This window comes from Pseudophryne corroboree, unplaced genomic scaffold, assembly GCF_028390025.1.
Source record: "Pseudophryne corroboree isolate aPseCor3 unplaced genomic scaffold, aPseCor3.hap2 scaffold_580, whole genome shotgun sequence".
Lineage (NCBI taxonomy): Eukaryota > Metazoa > Chordata > Amphibia > Anura > Myobatrachidae > Pseudophryne > Pseudophryne corroboree.
In genome coordinates, this window is record NW_026970179.1 from 272,021 (window position 1) to 291,678 (window position 19,658).

At 42.6% G+C, this 19,658-nt stretch overlaps 9 non-coding genes and 1 pseudogene across 9 annotated transcripts; 4 read left to right on the forward strand and 6 right to left on the reverse strand.

Moving 5' to 3' along the window:
• Positions 1-4,529: 4,529 nt before the first annotated feature.
• LOC135034301 (U1 spliceosomal RNA) lies at positions 4,530-4,693 on the forward strand. The gene has a single exon (XR_010229549.1). It is a non-coding gene; the product is annotated as a U1 spliceosomal RNA (small nuclear RNA).
• Positions 4,694-4,845: 152 nt separating this feature from the next.
• On the forward strand, positions 4,846-5,008 carry LOC135034250 (U1 spliceosomal RNA). The gene has a single exon (XR_010229503.1). It is a non-coding gene; the product is annotated as a U1 spliceosomal RNA (small nuclear RNA).
• A 674-nt stretch (positions 5,009-5,682) lies between these two features.
• LOC135034167 (U1 spliceosomal RNA) lies at positions 5,683-5,846 on the forward strand. The gene has a single exon (XR_010229438.1). It is a non-coding gene; the product is annotated as a U1 spliceosomal RNA (small nuclear RNA).
• Positions 5,847-5,997: 151 nt separating this feature from the next.
• Positions 5,998-6,161, forward strand: LOC135034196 (U1 spliceosomal RNA). Its single transcript, XR_010229461.1, has one exon. It is a non-coding gene; the product is annotated as a U1 spliceosomal RNA (small nuclear RNA).
• Positions 6,162-16,848: 10,687 nt separating this feature from the next.
• Positions 16,849-16,984, reverse strand: LOC135034231 (U1 spliceosomal RNA; annotated as a pseudogene).
• A 152-nt stretch (positions 16,985-17,136) lies between these two features.
• On the reverse strand, positions 17,137-17,300 carry LOC135034174 (U1 spliceosomal RNA). Its single transcript, XR_010229444.1, has one exon. It is a non-coding gene; the product is annotated as a U1 spliceosomal RNA (small nuclear RNA).
• Positions 17,301-17,974: 674 nt separating this feature from the next.
• LOC135034229 (U1 spliceosomal RNA) lies at positions 17,975-18,137 on the reverse strand. The gene has a single exon (XR_010229489.1). It is a non-coding gene; the product is annotated as a U1 spliceosomal RNA (small nuclear RNA).
• Positions 18,138-18,289: 152 nt separating this feature from the next.
• On the reverse strand, positions 18,290-18,453 carry LOC135034314 (U1 spliceosomal RNA). Its single transcript, XR_010229562.1, has one exon. It is a non-coding gene; the product is annotated as a U1 spliceosomal RNA (small nuclear RNA).
• A 674-nt stretch (positions 18,454-19,127) lies between these two features.
• Positions 19,128-19,290, reverse strand: LOC135034236 (U1 spliceosomal RNA). The gene has a single exon (XR_010229491.1). It is a non-coding gene; the product is annotated as a U1 spliceosomal RNA (small nuclear RNA).
• A 152-nt stretch (positions 19,291-19,442) lies between these two features.
• On the reverse strand, positions 19,443-19,606 carry LOC135034163 (U1 spliceosomal RNA). The gene has a single exon (XR_010229434.1). It is a non-coding gene; the product is annotated as a U1 spliceosomal RNA (small nuclear RNA).
• Between the last annotated feature and the right edge of the window lie 52 nt (positions 19,607-19,658).

Consider the following 19,658-nt stretch of genomic DNA (forward strand, 5'->3'; position numbering starts at 1 on the left):
AATCTTCCGCATTGGAATGCTGCGGAACAAAAAGGATTTAAATATTCAGCTTGCTAGCATTCAATGTACCTGCGGCTTGGCTCTAGCACATGGGTCTTCATCCTGTGGCCCTCCAGCTGCTGTGAAACTACACATCCCAGCATGCCCTGCCACAGTTTTGCTATTAAGGTATGCTAAAACTGAGGCAGGGCATGCTGGGATGTGTAGTTCCACAGCAGCTGGAGGGTCGCAGGTTGAAGACCCATGTTTTAGCATGCCTGTTCTATGATGCATGTTCCGTGATGTCACAATCAGCTTGGAATGGGGTGTCTAGCAGGCATTTGCTGACAGCCACTTGAGGGAGACACACATCAGGAGATGCAGCATATCGGAGGTCTTCGATGCCTTTCCAGCAAATGCACACCACCTGCTGCTGGTCTGGACACAAAACAATGCCCACAATCGAAGTCCCAAAATGCCCAACTACAGGATTCATGTAAGTAGTGAATTTAGGAATGAATTTAGAAGTAGGAAATTAAGTTAGTTCACAAGTACATTCAAATTCAGATCTAAAGTCTAGGTAGGCCTCACGTCCTGGCAGCCGCCAGCATTTAAAAATGCCTTGATTAGAGGTACGGAATTAAATGTAGATAAGAAGTAGATACAAAATAAGACTCCGCAGAGCAGTTATCAGGTGTTTTTATCAATTGTTGCATTTAAAAAATCAAGCAATTAGGGAACACAATGTTGCAACAATGTAACCCTATTTGCAAAATAGTACTAAATAAGTTTGTCGATGTAAGACATTTGCAAAGGCGCATCCAAAACATGCTGGAAAATGCAACTGAATCTGTTTTTGGAGGCTAGAATAGGAAATGTGCATCGGTCCTACAAGTACTGAAAGCTCTTCTCCCATCTCCCTTTTCTGAAAAGCCATTTAATATATGGTTCCCAGATAGGGGACATATCAGATATTGCCTTTCAAAAGCAGCAAATATCATACCACTTCTATTGCCATCAAAGATAAACATTGATTGTTTTCAGATATTGGATTGAAAAAGCAGTCTTTATTGACATAAAGAAGCAAAAAAACATACATAAACATTACACACATAAGTACTGTGTTGCAGCACAGCCAAAACACAATACAAATGCTGTCGGTATAGTACAGTTCAAGAACTACAGCACAGGCCAGCCTACACTATAAATCATGAACTGCACTATACATTTAAACAATACAATAGTTAATAAGGCTATGGGTGTGGAGTGTAAGAGGGTGACGGAATCACAAGCCCAAAGCTTTATTGAAAGACAGACACATATAAAGGGAGGATTAATAAATACAAAGATACCCTTTACTATAGAATGTAGTCCAATCCGGTCTTTCAACTCTTCCACAACTGAAAAACGGATAGTGTTCCCAAGCCTTCCATCCTGGAATATCTTCAGTCTCTCGCCAATGAAGAAAACAATCCCACCAGCAGACTCTTCAACCACAATACAATATCACAGCCAAAAGAGCGAGAAGCAACTACACTTGCGTTTAAACAAAATGGCTAAAACTTAGTGGAGGAAAGTGCAGTGCACCAAAACATAAGCTGACACAATCATGGAGAATGCGCCAGCATATATGCTCTTCTGTCTATATTTTCCAAACCTGCTCTTGTCCCCTCCAGTTGCTCCATGTAGATTTGACGTCTGGCAAGGTGCATAACTCACTGACAAGCAGGCACACTCCTGCATGAGTTTTCTCTCTCACTAGCTGGATGATACACATTCATTTGCATGTGCTCCACCTCCGACACACCGCCCACCCAACCACCCAGTCACCAGAGCCACCCACAAGCCAACTGGCTCCGTGATTTAATTTGCACAGTGCAGTCATCCAGGCAGCATGTCCTTCTCAATGGAATAATCTCTGGTTCCATGGAATCTTCCGCATTGGAATGCTGCGGAACAAAAAGGATTTAAACATTCAGCTTGCTAGCATTCAATGTACCTGCGGTTTGGTTCTAGCACATGGGTCTTCATCCTGTGGCCCTCCAGCTGCTGTGAAACTACACATCCCAGCATGCCCTGCCACAGTTTTGCTATTAAGGTATGCTAAAACTGAGGCAGGGCATGCTGGGATATGTAGTTCCACAGCAGCTGGAGGGTCGCAGGTTGAAGACCCATGTTCTAGCATGCCTGTTCTATGATGCATGTTCCGTGATGTCACAATCAGCTTGGAATGGGGTGTCTAGCATGCATTTGCTGACAGCCACTTGAGGCAGACACACATCAGGAGATGCAGCATATCGGAGGTCTTCGATGCCTTTCCAGCAAATGCACACCACCAGCTGCTGGTCTGGACACAAAACAATGCCCACAATTGAAGGCTCAAAATGCCCAACTACAGGATTAATGTAAGTAGTGAATTTAGGAATGAATTTAGAAGTAGGAAATTAAGTTAGTTCACAAGTACATTCAAATTCAGATCTAAAGACTAGGTAGGCCTCACGTCCTGGCAGCGCCCAGCATTTAAAAATGCCTTGATTATAGGTAGGGAATTAAATGTAGATAAGAAGTAGACACAAAAGAAGACTCCACAGAGCAATTATCAGGTGTCTTTATCAATTTTTGCATTTAAAAAATCAAGCAATTAGGGAACACAATGTTGCGACAATGTAACCCTATTTGCAAAATAGTACTAAATAAGTTTGTCGATGTAAGACATTTGCAAAGGCGCAAACAAAACACGCTGGAAAATGCAACTGAATCTGTTTTTGGAGGTTAGAATAGATGCAGGATCAATTATCTCAATGGGTAGGGTGTTTGATTAGAATTTAACAGGTTATAGGTTTGAATCCTGGGTATGATAGTTTGAGGTGTTATTTAATAAAGTATGTTTATATATTAGTCACATATGGCTTACTTGTACAAATGGCATGTCACCAGTTAGTGCTGACTGCTGATATGCCATTTACACAAACATGCCATGTGTGACTGTATAAGCATTTAAGGAGGGCACCCCGGCAATACCACAAACCATTGAGTGTCAAGTATACTAGATATATCTTCATATCTCATGTGCTTTCTCTGAGACCAATCTTGTTATGCCCCTTCCCCACAAGGCATGCGCCTTTTGTCCATATTGCAAAAATGGGGGGGAGGGCATATAATTCTCTGTCACAGGGCACCAAAAAGTCTAGTTATGGCTCTGGTATGCATTATGTAATCTGGCAGACCATCTCTCCAACACTGGCTGGTTGGAATAGAAATCCGGTTATCTATGTGAGCAAATGACCATCAACGATTTACTCTCAAACACTAAAAAATGGACAAAAATGGTCCCCTAAACAAATTGGTTAAATTTTGGGTTTAACCAATTTGTGTAATGACCATTTTTGACCACTTTTCTAGTGTTTGGGAGCAAATGGTTAATTGACATTTGCTCCTATACATTACCAGATTTTCATTCCATCCATCCAGACTGGATAGATAGCCTGACAGATAATTGTGTAGTGTACGCCCAGGATAACTGTTAGTCATGCTTTATTTTATGACGGCACATAAATGGGTGGGCAGATCCAGGGCAAGCACTGCCCACTCATGCATAGTTGTCAACTGATGTGAAGTTCCAGGGGGCAATCTCAGTTATAAAGAGAAGTATCTGGAAATTGTCCCTAGTTAAAAAAAAAAAAATTTGATCAACTCCATTTATTTAGTATGATATCCCAGGTGATAGGATGCCGGCAGTCAGAACAACATACTTTATTAAATAACACATCTCAAACTACCATACCCAGGATTCAAACCTATAACCTGTTGAATTCTAATCAAACACCCTACCTATTGAGCTATTTGATCCTGCGTAAAAATTGTGAACATTATATGAAGCTATTGGTACTTTGCAAAAAAAAAGAATCAGCATTACAACGCAGCAGATCCATGCAGTTTGCAGCCTCACACTACATGTATCTGCTCAGCCACAATGCGGATTATTTCTTCACAAAGTACAAGGTGAGCTCCAAACAGAATTCTCTAGCTTAGAATTATACCTTTCTTTGCCAAACCTAGAAGTCGGGCCCCCCACCCTGGGATCCCCCAGAGGGAGGCCTGCACCGTCATGCGGCAGGCTTGTCCGTTTTGGAAGCAGGCTGATGGGCAGCCCAGGATTGCTTCAGTCTGGGCTTGGCAGGTCTGGAAACATGAGCTTGCTTTGGGTATGCCTGACCTTGGGTACGCTTTACCTGGAGGATGAAAGGGCCAAGAAAAGTACTTTTAGCCTTCTGCGTGGTAGGAGTAATACTAGGTAGGCAAGCTGTTTTAGCAGTAGCCAGATCAGCTACAATCTTATTGAGGTCTTCTCCAAAAGGAGATTCAACTGAGGCAGCACAAGGAAACTCTCATCTGGGGACAACAACTGCAGGGAGAACACATATTTTCAGATGAACATGGTAGGGCAGAAGGCTGCCTAATACTGAAGCACTCCCAAACAACAAATCAAATGCAACTTACTTGACAGAGATGTGCCTGAGAAACGGCCCTCCCCAGCCCTATCCCAAATCATACTTATTTTGCATAGGAGATACCATGGTCATGAAGATTGTTCTCCCAGGGTGAGGTTCATTCATTGCATTCTGGGTATGCTGACCCCTGTGATTTCCCCAAATGTGGGAAACTCGACTGCATTATTTGTGGTAGTGGGGGACTGTGTTTGTGCTTTCCTCTGGTCAGCTCTGGTAAAAGTCAGATTTCTTTGTCTCAGATCTTCCTCTAGCCTTGTTCTTCTTTCGAGAGTTCCCTTGTGCTGCCTCAGTTGGATCTCCTTCACTTGACAGGGGGGTGCCCGAGCAGCGACCCTCCCCAGCTCTAGCCCAACTCCTACTTACCTGCCAGGTGAGATACTATGATCATGAAGTTGCTTCTCCCAGGGCAAGGCTCACCCATTGCACTCTGGGTGTGCTGCCCCTGCGATTTCCCCAAATGTAGGAAACTTGACTGCATAATTTGAGTTTTCCCTGGTCGGCTCTCATGTAATTCAGATCTCTTTGTCTCAGGTCTCTCTCCAGCCTAGTTTGCTGTCTGGTTCCACTTCTTTTTTCTTAAACCCCTCCCTTCTATACCCTTGTGCACTATCCTGACTTCTCCTCCCGTCTGCTTACTTTGTGCCTCCCAATGCACAATGCAAACTACGGGTAGTGCTGCAGGGCCCACACCCTTTTACTTGCTTTACAGAGCAGCTCTGGAGCTGTTACAGTGCCCAGCTGCTGCAAGAAATCAGCTTGAATGCTTCAGGGGCTGGGGAATGGCCAACATGAGCCCCACACCGAAGGAGGGTGGGGGTGCTTAATGCGAACTAGGGGTCATCCAAGCACCACAAAAGGCCTCCTTGCCCTGCACGCCCCTTTTCTCTTTTCATATGCAGACGAGGGTTGAAGCCAACTTTGACCCACTGCTTGGATGACATCACCATATTCAAATCCATCTGCTGCAGGCCATCCCCCAGGAATGCTTGCACTAGTTGTTGCATTTGGTTTGTTGTTTGGGGGTGCTTCAGTATTAGGCAGCCTTCTGCCACCCCATGTTCATCTGAAAATATGTGTTCTCCCTGCAGTTGTTGTCCCCAGATGAGAGTTCCCTTGTGCTGCCTCAGTTGAATCTCCTTTACTTGACAGAGATGTGCCTGAGCAGCGGCCCTCCCCAGCCCTATCCCAAATCATACTTATTTTGCATAGGAGATACTATTGTCATGAAGATTGTTCTCCAAGGGTAAGGTTCATTCATTGCATTCTGGGTATGCTGACCCCTGTGATTTCCCCAAATGTGGGAAACTCGACTGCATTATTTGTGGTAGTGGTGGACTGTGTTTGTGCTTTCCTCTGGTCAGCTCTGGTAAAAGTCAGATTTCTTTGTCTCAGATCTTCCTCTAGCCTTGTTCTTCTTTTGAGAGTTCCCTTGTGCTGCCTCAGTTGGATCTCCTTCACTTGACAGGTAGTGCCCGAGCAGCGACCCTCCCCAGCTCTAGCCCAACTCCTACTAACCTGCCAGGTGAGATACTATGATCATGAAGGTGCTTCTCCCAGGGCAAGGCTCACCCATTGCACTCTGGGTGTGCTGCCCCTTGCGATTTCCCCAAATGTGGGAAACTTGACTGCATAATTTGTGTTTCACCTGGACGGCTCTCGTATAATTCAGATCTCTTTGTCTCAGGTCTCTCTCCAGCCTAGTATGCTGTCTGTTTCCACTTCTCTTTTCTTGAGCCCCTCCCTTCTATAACCTTGTGCACTATCCTGACTTCTCCTCCCGTCTGCTTACTTTGTGCCTTCCAATGCACAATGCAAACTACAGGTAGTGCTGCAGGGCCCACACCCTTTTACTTGCCTTACAGAGCAGCTCTGGAGCTGTTACAGTACCCAGCAGCTGCAAGAAATCAGCTTGAATGCTTCAGGGGCTGGGGCATGGCCAACATGAGCCCCACACCGAAGGAGGGTGGGGGTGTTTAATGCGAACTAGGGGTCATCCAAGCGTCGCAAAAGGCCGCCATGCCCTGCATATCCCTTTTCTCTTTTCATAAGCAGACGAGGGTTGAAGCCAACTTTGACCCACTGCTTGGATGAAATCACTTGCTGCCTTTCCAATGAAGCAAGTTTAATTTAGTAATAGGTGAAAAACCATCCCTACAAAGGTGTTAATCAGATACTTGGCTTTGTGGACACTTTTCAGAGAACAAATTTGTTAGCATAAAAATAAAGCCAGAAAATGAAGAGCTGTTTAATCTCTCAATTGGATTTTTCTGCAAGCATATTTCTTTTTCTCTGCAACCCACTGCTAAGTTGTGCTTCCTAGCTGTTCTTTTATAAAATCACTTAATCAAATCTAACTCTGATTACATCAGAGAAGGCCAGGTACCCTACACCATAAGAGGGGGTTTGAAATTTTGACTTGTCTACTTAAAGATCACCAAAATCTGATAACAAGGTAAATTACGTCCCTGGGTAGGATTGAACCACCAACCTTTTGGTTAATAACCGAACACGCTAACTGATTGCGCCACAGAGACACATTGCAAAAGTATATACTGGCAAAGGCTAATAAGCATTCATCTAGAACGTTTCCTAGAAAAACTTTAAAAAGTCAATAATCTGGAGAGTTTTTGTAAGATGTTTCTTCCATCAACCAATGAAGAAACACATTGGTACTTTCCCATGATGAGTGAGTGCTTCAGGATCTCTTGCACTTACATGTGCAGCAGAGTACTGTAATGAAAGACATGCTGGGTCCATAACCCAGAGGTAGGCAGATTGAAACTATCCTCTGCTATATGCATTTTTTTTGTTAATTAAAGTAATCCAAAACTGGGATTGATATTTTTGCTCTTTTATTTTTACTTAAAGTACAATAACTTTTACCATTTTAATTTGTTTTAATAGTATATTGACAGTATTGTTTTCTTTCAAAAATCCACTTAATTTTCTTTACCCGATTATTAAAATGGTAATTGACAAAAACAAACTACATTGTCACCAGAAGAGCAATACAAAATGTTCAAGTGATATATTAAAATCATCTTTCCAGCTTGGATTTCAATGATGCATTGGGGCAACGATTTTGTGAGAAACATCTTCACCCTTAAATAAAGATTTTCTTAATTCCTTACCTGTGTGCTAATTAGATATCACCTTGTTTTCACATTAAACAGACTTCCACATGAGAAAACAGCAAAGATGCAGTGGCGTTAATGTTTCATGGTGTCAACCTGTATTATTTCAGTAGATATTGAAATGAGGATGCATCTTGCTGCCTTTCCAATGAAGCAAGTTTAATTTAGTAATAGGTGAAAAACCATCCCTACAAAGATGTTAATCAGATACTTGGCTTTGTGGACACTTTTCAGAGAACAAATTTGTTATCATAAAAATAAAGCCAGAAAATGAAGAGCTGTTTAATCACTCAATTGGATTTTTCTGCCAGCATTTTTCTTTTTCTCTCCAACCCACTGCTAAATTGTGCTTCCTAGCTGTTTTTTTATAAAATCACTTAATCAAATCTAACTCTGATTACATCAGAGAAGGCCAGGTACCCTACACCATAAGAGGGGGTTTGCAATTTTGACTTGTCTACTTAAATATCACCAAAATCTGATCACAAGGTCAATTACGTCCCTGGGTGGGATTGAACCACCAACCTTTTCGATTAATAGCTGAACACACTAACCGATTGCGCCACAGAGACACTTTGCAAAAAGTACATACTGACAAAGACTAATAAGCATTCATCTAGAACGTTTCCTAGAAAAACTTTAAAAAGTTAATAATCTGGAGAGTTTTTGTAAGATGTTTCTTCCAGCAACCAATGAAGAAACACATTGGTACTTTCGCATGATGAGTGAGTGCTTCAGGATCTCTTGCACTTACATGTGCAGCAGAGTACTGCAATGGAAGCATGCTGGGCCCATAACCCAGAGGTAGGCAGATTGAAACTATCCTTTGCTAAATGCGTTTTTTTTGTTCATTAAAGTAATCCAAAACTGGGATTGATATTTTAGCTTTTATTTTTACTTAAAGTACAATAACTTTTACCATTTTAATTTGTTTTAATAGTATATTGACAGTATTGTTTTCTTTCAAAAATCCACTTAATTTTCTTTACCCTATTATTAAAATGGTAATTGACAAAAACAAACTACATTGTCACCAGAAGAGCAATACAAAATGTACAAGTGATGTATTAAAATCATCTTTCCAGCTTGAATTTCAATGATGCATTGGGGCAACAATTTTGTGAGAAACATCTTCACCCTTAAATAAAGATTTTCTTAATTCCTTACCTGTGTGCTAATTAGATATCACCTTGTTTTCACATTAAACAGACTTCCACATGAGAAAGCAGCAAGGATGCAGTGGCGTTAATGTTTCCTGGTGTCAACCTGTATTATTTCAGATGATATTGAAATGAGGATGCATCTTGCTGCCTTTCCAATGAAGCAAGTTTAATTTAGTAATAGGTGAAAAAACATCCCTACAAAGATGTTAATCAGATACTTGGCTTTGTGGACACTTTTCAGAGAACAAATTTGTTAGCATAAAAATAAAGCCAGAAAATGAAGAGCTATTTAATCACTCAATTGGATTTTTTTGCCAGCATATTTCTTTTTCTCTGCAACCCACTGCTAAATTGTGCTTCCTAGCTGTTTTTATAAAATCACTGAATCAAATCTAACTCTGATTACATCAGAGAAGGCCAGGTACCCTACACCATAACAGGGGTTTTCGAAATTTTGACTTGTCTACTTAAAGATCACCAAAATCTGATAACAAGGTCAATTACATCCCTGGGTGGGATTGAACCACCAACCTTTTGGTTAATAGCCGTACACACTAACTGATTGCACCTCAGCGACACTTTGCAAAAGTACATACTGACAAAGGCTAATAAGCATTCATCTAGAACGTTTCCTATAAAAACTTTAAATAGTCAATAATCTGGAGAGTTTTTGTAAGATGTTTCTTCCATCAACCAATGAAGAAACACATTGGTACTTTCCCATGATGAGTGAGTGCTTCAGGATCTCTTGCACTTACATGTGCAGCAGAGTACTGTAATGGAAGCATGCTGGGTCCATAACCCAGAGGTAGGCAGATTGAAACTATCCTCTGCTATATGCATTTTTTTTTGTTCATTAAAGTAATCCAAAACTGGGATTGATATTTTTGCTCTTTTATTTTTACTTAAAGTACAATAACTTTTACCATTTTAATTTGTTTTAATAGTATATTGACAGTATTGTTTTCTTTAAAAAATCCACTTAATTTTCTTTACCCGATTATTAAAATGGTAATTGACAAAAACAAACTACATTGTCACCAGAAGAGCAATACAAAATGTTCAAGTGATATATTAAAATCATCTTTCCAGCTTGGATTTCAATGATGCATTGGGGCAACGATTTTGTGAGAAACATCTTCACCCTTAAATAAAGATTTTCTTAATTCCTTACCTGTGTGCTAATTAGATATCACCTTGTTTTCACATTAAACAGACTTCCCCATGAGGAAGCAGCAAGGATGCAGTGACGTTTCCTGGTGTCAACCTGTATTATTTCAGTAGACATTGAAATGAGGATGCATCTTTGATGCCTTTCCAATGAAGCATTTTTAATTCAGTAATAGGTGAAAAAACATTCCTACAAAGGTGTTAATCAGAGACTTGGCTTTGTGGACACTTTTCAGAGAGCAAATTTGTTAGCATAAACATAAAATCAGAAAATTAGGAGCTGTTTAATCACTCAATTGGATTTTTCTGCCAGCATTTTTCTTTTTCTCTGCAACCCACTGCTAAATTGTGCTTCCTAGCTGTTTTTTTTATAAAATCACTTAATCAAATCTAACTCTGATTACATCAGAGAAGGCCAGGTACCCTACACCATAAGAGGGGGTTTGCAATTTTGACTTGTCTACTTAAATATCACCAAAATCTGATCACAAGGTCAATTACATCCCTGGGTGGGATTGAACCACCAACCTTTTGATTAATAACTGAACACACTAACCGATTGCGCCACAGAGACACTTTGCAAAAAGTACATACTGACAAAGACTAATAAGCATTCATCTAGAACGTTTCCTAGAAAAACTTTAAAAAGTCAATAATCTGGAGAGTTTTTGTAAGATGTTTCTTCCAGCAACCAATGAAGAAACACATTGGTACTTTCGCATGATGAGTGAGTGCTTCAGGATCTCTTGCACTTACATGTGCAGCAGAGTACTGCAATGGAAGCATGCTGGGCCCATAACCCAGAGGTAGGCAGATTGAAACTATCCTTTGCTATATGCATTTTTTTTTGTTCATTAAAGTAATCCAAAACTGGGATTGATATTTTAGCTTTTATTTTTACTTAAAGTACAATAACTTTTACCATTTTAATTTGTTTTAATAGTATATTGACAGTATTGTTTTCTTTCAAAAATCCACTTAATTTTCTTTACCCTATTATTAAAATGGTAATTGACAAAAACAAACTACATTGTCACCAGAAGAGCAATACAAAATGTACAAGTGATATATTAAAATCATCTTTCCAGCTTGAATTTCAATGATGCATTGGGGCAACAATTTTGTGAGAAACATCTTCACCCTTAAATAAAGATTTTCTTAATTCCTTACCTGTGTGCTAATTAGATATCACCTTGTTTTCACATTAAACAGACTTCCACATGAGAAAGCAGCAAGGATGCAGTGGCGTTAATGTTTCCTGGTGTCAACCTGTATTATTTCAGTAGATATTGAAATGAGGATGCATCTTGCTGCCTTTCCAATGAAGCAAGTTTAATTTAGTAATAGGTGAAAAACCATCCCTACAAAGATGTTAATCAGATATTTGGCTTTATGGACACTTTTCAGAGAACAAATTTGTTAGCATAAAAGTAAAGCCAGAAAATGAAGAGCTGTTTAATCACTCAATTGGATTTTTTTGCCAGCATATTTCTTTTTCTCTGCAAACCACTGCTAAATTGTGCTTCCTAGCTGTTTTTATAAAACCACTGAATCAAATCTAACTCTGATTACATCAGAGAAGGCCAGGTACTCTACACCATAACAGGGGTTTTTGAAATTTTGACTTGTCTACTTAAAGATCACCAAAATCTGATAACAAGGTCAATTACGTCCCTGGGTGGGATTGAACCACCAACCTTTTGGTTAATAGCCGTACACACTAACTGATTGCGCCACAGCGACACTTTGCAAAAGTACATACTGACAAAGGCTGATAAGCATTCATCTAGAACTTTTCCTAGAAAAACTTTAAATAGTCAATAATCTGGAGAGTTTTTGTAACATGTTTCTTCCATCAACCAATGAAGAAACACATTGGTACTTTCCCATGATGAGTGAGTGCTTCAGGATCTCTTGCAATTACATGTGCAGCAGAGTACTGTAATGGAAGCATGCGGGGTCCATAGCCCAGAGGTACGCAGTTTGAAACTATCCTCTGCTATATGCATTTTTTTTTGTTAATTAAAGTAATCCAAAACTGGGATTGATATTTTTGCTCTTTTATTTTTACTTAAAGTACAATAACTTTTACCATTTTAATTTGTTTTAATAGTATATTGACAGTATTGTTTTCTTTCAAAAATCCACTTAATTTTCTTTACCCGATTATTAAAATGGTAATTGACAAAAATAAACTGATGAGGATACTACTGCAGTCTTTGTTTCGTCTGTACCCGCTGAAAGAGCAGCAAAAGGTGGAGATCTTGATGGGACAGTTGAAAGGGCTTGCACTTAGAGAGGTTACTTCTTTGCCTACTGAAGAGAAGAAGACTGTGGACCAGATCCTCAACAGGCTTGCTACCACATTTGACACAAGGACAGTGTCAGAACTTAAAATGCACTTCTTTGCTCGAAAGCAACAACCAGGAGAGTCACTACGGGGCTATGCCCTCAGCTTGCAGGAAGCACTCAGAGATGTTCAGCAAGCAGACCCTGAGGAAGTGCATGACAAAGAGAAAATTTTATTGGACCAGTTCACTGAAGGTGCAAGGGGCGAATTTGTAAAAACTCAGCTGCGACTATTGAGATTGCAGAAGCCTGGAAGCACATTCCTGGATTTTAAAGAGGCTGCGATTAAAGTTCTAGGCTCCAGTCTTACTTCAGGGGCTGTTCCACAAGAGTCTATTCCAGAGATGCCACGGTATCAAGAGAATTCTGATGCCCAGGAGTCAAGTTTTAAAGGAGCTACTTACCCACCTACAGTAAAAGGAGTGACAGTGCCATGTTCAAAGACATGCATATTTGACTCTTCTAGTGAGTTACGAGGTCAGCTGGCTGAACTGACACGTGGTGTGACAGAGATGCGCAGAGACCTGCAGATTCTTAAGAGACAGCAGGCACTGCTCCATGAAGAAATGGAATGGTGCCAGGAGAGGAGACCACTGAACAGTTCCCAATGGGACCTACATAGAAACATGGAGACACTTTTTTCCAACCACTTTGCCTCCCAAAGGCGACCCATTTTTCAAAGCTGTGAAGGAAGCGGACAAATTAAGAGAGAATTTGAGCAGCCAGATCATTTAAACTCCAAATTCATGTGGTTAACCCGTTATGTTAGCCAATGCCCGGTGGTTCAAGTTTGCATCAATGGAGTCTCAATGCCTGCTCTCTTAGACACTGGATCACAAGTGACCACAGTACAAGCAACACAGTTTGAGCAGCATTGGACTGAGGAACAGATGTTTCCGTCAACTTCCACATTGATAAACCCGATTGCAAGCAATGGGCACTGCATCCCTTGCAAAGGATACTGGGAAGCTGAAATTCAAATCGGACGAACAGTGCTACCACAGCAAGGCTTCATCATCACCACTGCCCAAGATGATGGATTGCCTCCAGTGATAGTGGGCATGAATGTGTTGCGGAACTGCTGTGAGGAGCTCGTAGCAGCACTCCAAGGAGAGTTTCAAACTGACAAGCTCCAGGAGAAACAAGGCCTTCAACCTGGGATAGCCAAACAAAAGGGAAGAATGATAACAGAATTATCTGTAAGAGAGGAACATGAAAAAAATAAGGCTAGCCAAATAATGATAGAAATGCCCATCTCCAGTGTCCAGATTATCCGAAAGAATGCTTCAATGTTAGGCATGAATAATATAGCATCCAGTTCTAGAAACTGTGAGCAACCTATTCAAGGAACCAGTTTTGACCACCTGCAAGATAAAAGTCAGATGATAAGACACCTCAAAGCCTTACTGAAGACTGGGAAATACCTGACCAAGCGACAAAGGCAAGAATCCTCGCCAGAACTCCTGAAGTTGTTGAGACAGCGAGAAAGGCTGTTTGAAGAGAAAGGACAGTTGGTTCGATGTAGTGTGGATCCTAATACTCATTATAGGATCAGTCAACTTGTAATTCCAAGACAAAGTGCTTGTTATGTGCTTGAAGAATATCACGACAAGTCAGGTCACCCTGGGTGCAAAAGGATGGAAACAAGCATCTGGAAAAAGTTCTTTTGGGTTGAAATGAGGGAAGACATCAAGAGATGGTGCCGAAACTGTCCAACCTGTTCTGTAAGAAGAACCTTGCTGCCTCTTTCTCTCCAGAATCCATTGTCCCAAACCAGCTGTGATACTGAATCCCAAGATGGAATGGAAGAGGCTCATAAAATGTATTTACAGCAGACTAAGGTGGTTTGTCATCGACAAGGAGGCAAGAAGACTAGGGCTTGCAAAACAGAAAACCACCATAGTCAGCTGCAGTTTTGTACAGCATGTCCCAAAGACAGTTTAGAAAGAGTTCAATACTCATCCATGGCAGGGGGGTTGAGGTTTCCTAGACAAACTTTTCAAGACCATATACTGTCCAGATTTCAACCGATTGCTCCAGGAGCATGTGTTAATGTACTATAGTACAAAAGGAATTACACCTATCAGATACTGATGTTAAAAATGTTGATACATGTTAATGTTTCAGACATAAACTGTGTTCACTAATGAATGTGACTGGATATAGTGAGAAGTTTATATAGGGATAAAACCAAAATGCGTGAGGACACGCATGTTTTGGGGGGGGGGGGGCACGTGTGATATCCCATAACAACAAGGACATTTTTGACAACAGTGTAGTTGCCTGTGCCATTTTAAATAAAGTTTATTTAAAAGAAAATTGAACAGCAGTTTGAGAAGTCAGTTGGAGCCATGGTGAGGAAAGAGCTGGCGACGCCATTACGCAGAGATGAGCAGCTGAGAGAGGGGAGACAAATAAGCTGAAAATTGCATGAGAGAGTAAGCAGTAGTGCAAAATACAGCAGTGGAAGTGCAGCAATTAACAAGTAAGAACGCCATGACACTCTCAGCCAAGAGAGTGCACAGCAAGTGTCAGAGACAGGAGAGTATAAAGCCTTTATACCAATGCTGACTGGCCTACATCTGAGGGGAAACTGCCTCAGAAACATCTATTGACTGGGTGAGATAAATCCATATTTATATTGAAACCTACTCCACTGCAAAGGACATTATCCTATATTTACTATACCTATGCAGCGATTTACATGGGAAGCAGCTCCAGTTTGTTTTAAACAATCATCTTTACTACACAGAGCTACAATATTTTGTTCACAGCTAAAGGAGACAATAGCTGCATATAACTATGTAACAACATAACCGGGCCCCAACGTGCACATAGAGACTCCCTGCTGTGACACCAATGTTATCTGGGACTTAAATATTGTCTGCATAAGTTGATTTCTATTACTAAGCAACATAGTATTAATCTCAGATTTAGTTATATTACCATTTGTGTAAAGACTTAAAGTGTATATGGTGTCTGTGTTTAAGTTGCTTGAATCAAATCTTTCCCTTCCCTACTGTAATCAGTTCCTTTTCTGAGTTATGTGGTAAACCATTTATTCTTTCATACAAAGCCCTGCCTGCCTTTCTTTGTGTCTGGGGAAACCTTGCCTCTCTGCCAGGAATAGAGAAGAGCTGCTGCTGAAGGAGGAATAGTCCATCAAGGTATCCCTGACCTGTTCCACATAGTTTACACACTTGTTATACCGGGGTGTTACATTGTGTGTGACTGACCTTAGTAAGAAACCGGAGCCTCCGCTGCAGTGACCCAGCAACCAGGGCACGGGAGTATACAGCGCCGCTGGGAGTGATGAAGCTGCAGTAAAGATGTCTATTAGACCTAGCCTGCTGCAGCCCTTGTAGATTCTCATAAAAAAAGTTCTTCTTTTCTTGTCAAAATTAATAGCTAAGAATAGGCTGCTTGAGGCAGGCCCCTGTTAAGTGGCCTGCTACTGAAGGCAACAACTACAAACTGAGCTCCCTGTTCATGGAAGCGGGGTTATAGAGGAGAATGCGCTGAGCATCTTGGGAACAGTCAAAAGCTTTGAGCCGGTTGGTGCCTCAGATCAAGATCCTACTCTACACCCCAATGTGAATCCTTGTGGAGTCCAGTGTACCCCACAGAAGAAATTAATGTGTCACACCCATTGGCAGCAACCTTAGAATAGCTGCTGACGGGCACAATTGAGAAAGGAATGGGGGGGGGACATTTGAATCCAGCACATAGATGCAATTCAAATATGTAATTTGAACCTTCCTATTTTAAAATATAATGGATGAACCTCACCCTGTGAGAACAATCTTCATGATATAGAGATCTCATATGCAAAATAAGTATGAGTTGGGATAGGGCTGGGGAGGGTGGCTGCTCGGGCAGCCCCTCCCCCGTCAAGTTAAGGAGATTCAACTGAGGAAGCACAAGGGAACTCTCGTCTGGTGACAACAACTGCAGGGAGACCACATCTTTTCAGATGAACATGGGAGGGCGGAAGGCTGCCTAATACTGAAGCACCATCAAATATCAAACCATATGCAATAACTAGTACAAGCATTCCTGGGGGAAGGTCTGCAGGAGACGAATTTGCATACGGTGATGTCATCCAAGCAGTGGGCCAAAGTTGGCTGGAACCCTCATCTGCATATGAAAATAGAAAAGGGTTATGCAGGGCATGGCGGCCTTTTGCGGCGCTTGGATGACCCCTAGTTCGCATTAAACACCTCCACCCTCCTTCGGTGTGGGGCTCATGTTGGCTATGCCCCAGCCCCTGAACTATTGAAGCTGATTTCTTGCAGCAGCTGGGCACTGTAACAGCTCCAGAGCTGCTCTGTAAGGCAAATAAAAGGGTGTGGGTCCTGCAGCACTACCTGTAGTTCGCATTGTGCGTTGGAAGGCACAAAGTAAGCAGACGGGAGAAGTCAGGATAGTGCGCAAGGGCATAGAAGGGAGCGGCTCAAGAAAAGAGAAGTGGAAACAGACAGCAAACTAGGCTGGAGAGAGACCTGAGACAAAGAGATCTGAATTATACGAGAGCCGACAAGGGGAAACACAAATTATGCAGTCAAGTTTCCCACATTTGGGGAAATCGCAGGGGCAGCACACCCAGAGTGCAATGGGTGAGCCTTGCCCTGGGAGAAGCACCTTCAAGATCATAGTATCTCACCTGGCAGGTAAGTAGGAGTTGGGCTAGAGCTGGGGAGGGTCGCTGCTCGGGCACCCCCCTGTCAAGTGAAGGAGATCCAACTGAGGCAGCACAATGGAACTCTCGAAAGAAGAACAAGGCTAGAGGAAGATCTGAGACAAAGAAATCTGACTTTTACCAGAGCTGACCAGCGGAAAACACAAACACAGTCCCCCACTACCACAAATAATGCAGGCGAGTTTCCCACATTTGGGGAAATCACAGGGGTCAGCATACCCAGAATGCAATGAATGAACCTTACCCTGGGTGAACAATCTTCATGACCATGGTGTCTCCTATGCAAAATAAGTATGATTTGGGATAGGGCTGGGGAGGGCCGCTGCTCAGGCACATCTCTGTCAAGTAAAGAAAATTCAACTGAGGCAGCACAAGGGAACTCTCATCTGGGGACAACAACTGCAGGGAGAACACATATTTTCAGATGAACATGGGAGGGCAGAAGGCTGCCTAATACTGAAGCACCCCCAAACAACAAACCAAATGCAACAACTAGTGCAAGCATTCCTGGGGGAAGGCCTGCAGCAGATGGATTTGCATATGGTGATGTTATCCAAGCAGTGGGTCAAAGTTGGCTTCAACCCTCATCTGCATATGAAAAGAGAAAAGGGGCGTGCAGGGCATGGCGGCCTTTTGCGCTGCTTGGATGACCCCTAGATCGCATTAAACACCCCCACCCTCCTTTGGTGTGGGGCTCATGTTGGCCATGCCCCATCCCATGAAGCATTCAAGCTGATTTCTTGCAGAAGCTGGGCACTGTAACAGCTCCAGAGCTGCTCTGTAAGGCAAGTAAAAGGGTGTGGGCCCTGCAGCACTACCTGTAGTTTGCATTGTGCATTGGAAGGCACAAAGTAAGCAGACGGGAGGAGAAGTCAGGATAGTGCACAAGGGTATAGAAGGGAGGGGCTCAAGAAAAAAGAAGTGGAAACAGACAGCAAACTAGGCTGGAGAGAGACCTGAGACAAAGATATCTGAATTATACGAGAGCCGACCAGAGGAAACACAAATTATGCAGTCAAGTGTCCCACATTTGGGGAAATCGTAGGAGCAGCACACCCAGAGTGCAATGGGTGAGCCTTGCCCTGGGAGAAGCACCTTCCTGATTATAGTATCTCACCTGGCAGGTAAGTAGGAGTTGGGCTAGAGCTTGGGAGGGTCGCTGCTCGGGCACCCCCCTGTCAAGTGAAGGAGATCCAACTGAGGCAGCACAAGGAAACTCTCGAAAGAAGAACAAGGCTAGAGGAAGATCTGAGACAAAGAAATCTGACTTTTACCAGAGCTGACCAGAGGAAAGCACAAACACAGTCCCCCACTACCACAAATAATGCAGTCGAATTTCCCAAATTTGGGGAAATCACAGGGGTCAGCATACCCAGAATGCAATGAATGAACCTCACCCTGGGAGAACAATCTTCATGACCATGGTATCTCCTATGCAAAATAAGTATGATTTGGGATAGGGCTGGGGAGGGCCGCTGCTCAGGCACATCTCTGTCAAGTAAAGGAGATTCAACTGAGGCAGCACAAGGGAACTCTCATCTGGGGACAACAACTGCAGGGAGAACACATATTTTCAGATGAACATGGGAGGGCAGAAGGCTGCCTAATACTGAAGCACCCCCAAACAACAAACCAAATGCAACAACTAGTGCAAGCATTCCTGGGGGAAGGCCTGCAGCAGATAGATTTGCATATGGTGATGTCATCCAAGCAGTGGGTCAAAGTTGGCTTCAACCCTCGTCTGCATATGAAAAGAGAAAAGGGGCGTGCAGGGCATGGTGGCCTTTTGCGGCACTTGGCTGACCCCTAGTTTGCATTAAACACCTCCACCCTCCTTCGGTGTGGGGCTCATGTTGGCTATGCCCCAGCCCCTGAAGCATTCAAGCTGATTTCTTGCAGCAGCTGGGCACTGTAACAGCTCCAGAGCTGCTCTGTAAGGCAAGTAAAAGGGTGTGGGCCCTGCAGCACTACCTGTAGTTCGCATTGTGCGTTGGAAGGCACAAAGTAAGCAGAAAGGAGGAGAAGTCAGGATAGTGCGCAAGGGCATAGAAGGGAGCGGCTCAAGAAAAGAGAAGTGGAAACAGACAGCAAACTAGGCTGGAGAGAGACCTGAGACAAAGAGATCTGAATTATACGATAGCCGACCAGGGGAAACACAAATTATGCAGTCAAGTTTCCCACATTTCGGGAAATCGCAGGAGCAGCACACCCAGAGTGCAATGGGTGAGCCTTGCCCTGGGAGAAGCACCTTCATGATCATAGTATCTCACCTAGCAGGTAAGTAGGAGTTGGGCGAGAGTTGGGGAGGGTCGCTGCTCGGGTACCCCCCTGTAAAGTGAAGGAGATCCAACTGAGGCAGCACAAGGGAACTCTCGAAAGAAGAACAAGGCTAGAGGAAAATCTGAGACAAAGAAATCTGACTTTTACCAGAGCTGACCAGAGGAAAGCACAAACACAGTCCCCCACTACCACAAATAATGCAGTCGAGTTTCCCACATTTGGGGAAATCACAGGGGTCAGCATACCCAAAATGCAATGAATGAACCTCACCCTGGGAGAACAATCTTCATGACCATGGTATCTCCTATGCAAAATAAGTATGATTTGGGATAGGGCTGGGGAGGGCCGCTGCTCATGCACATCTCTGTCAAGT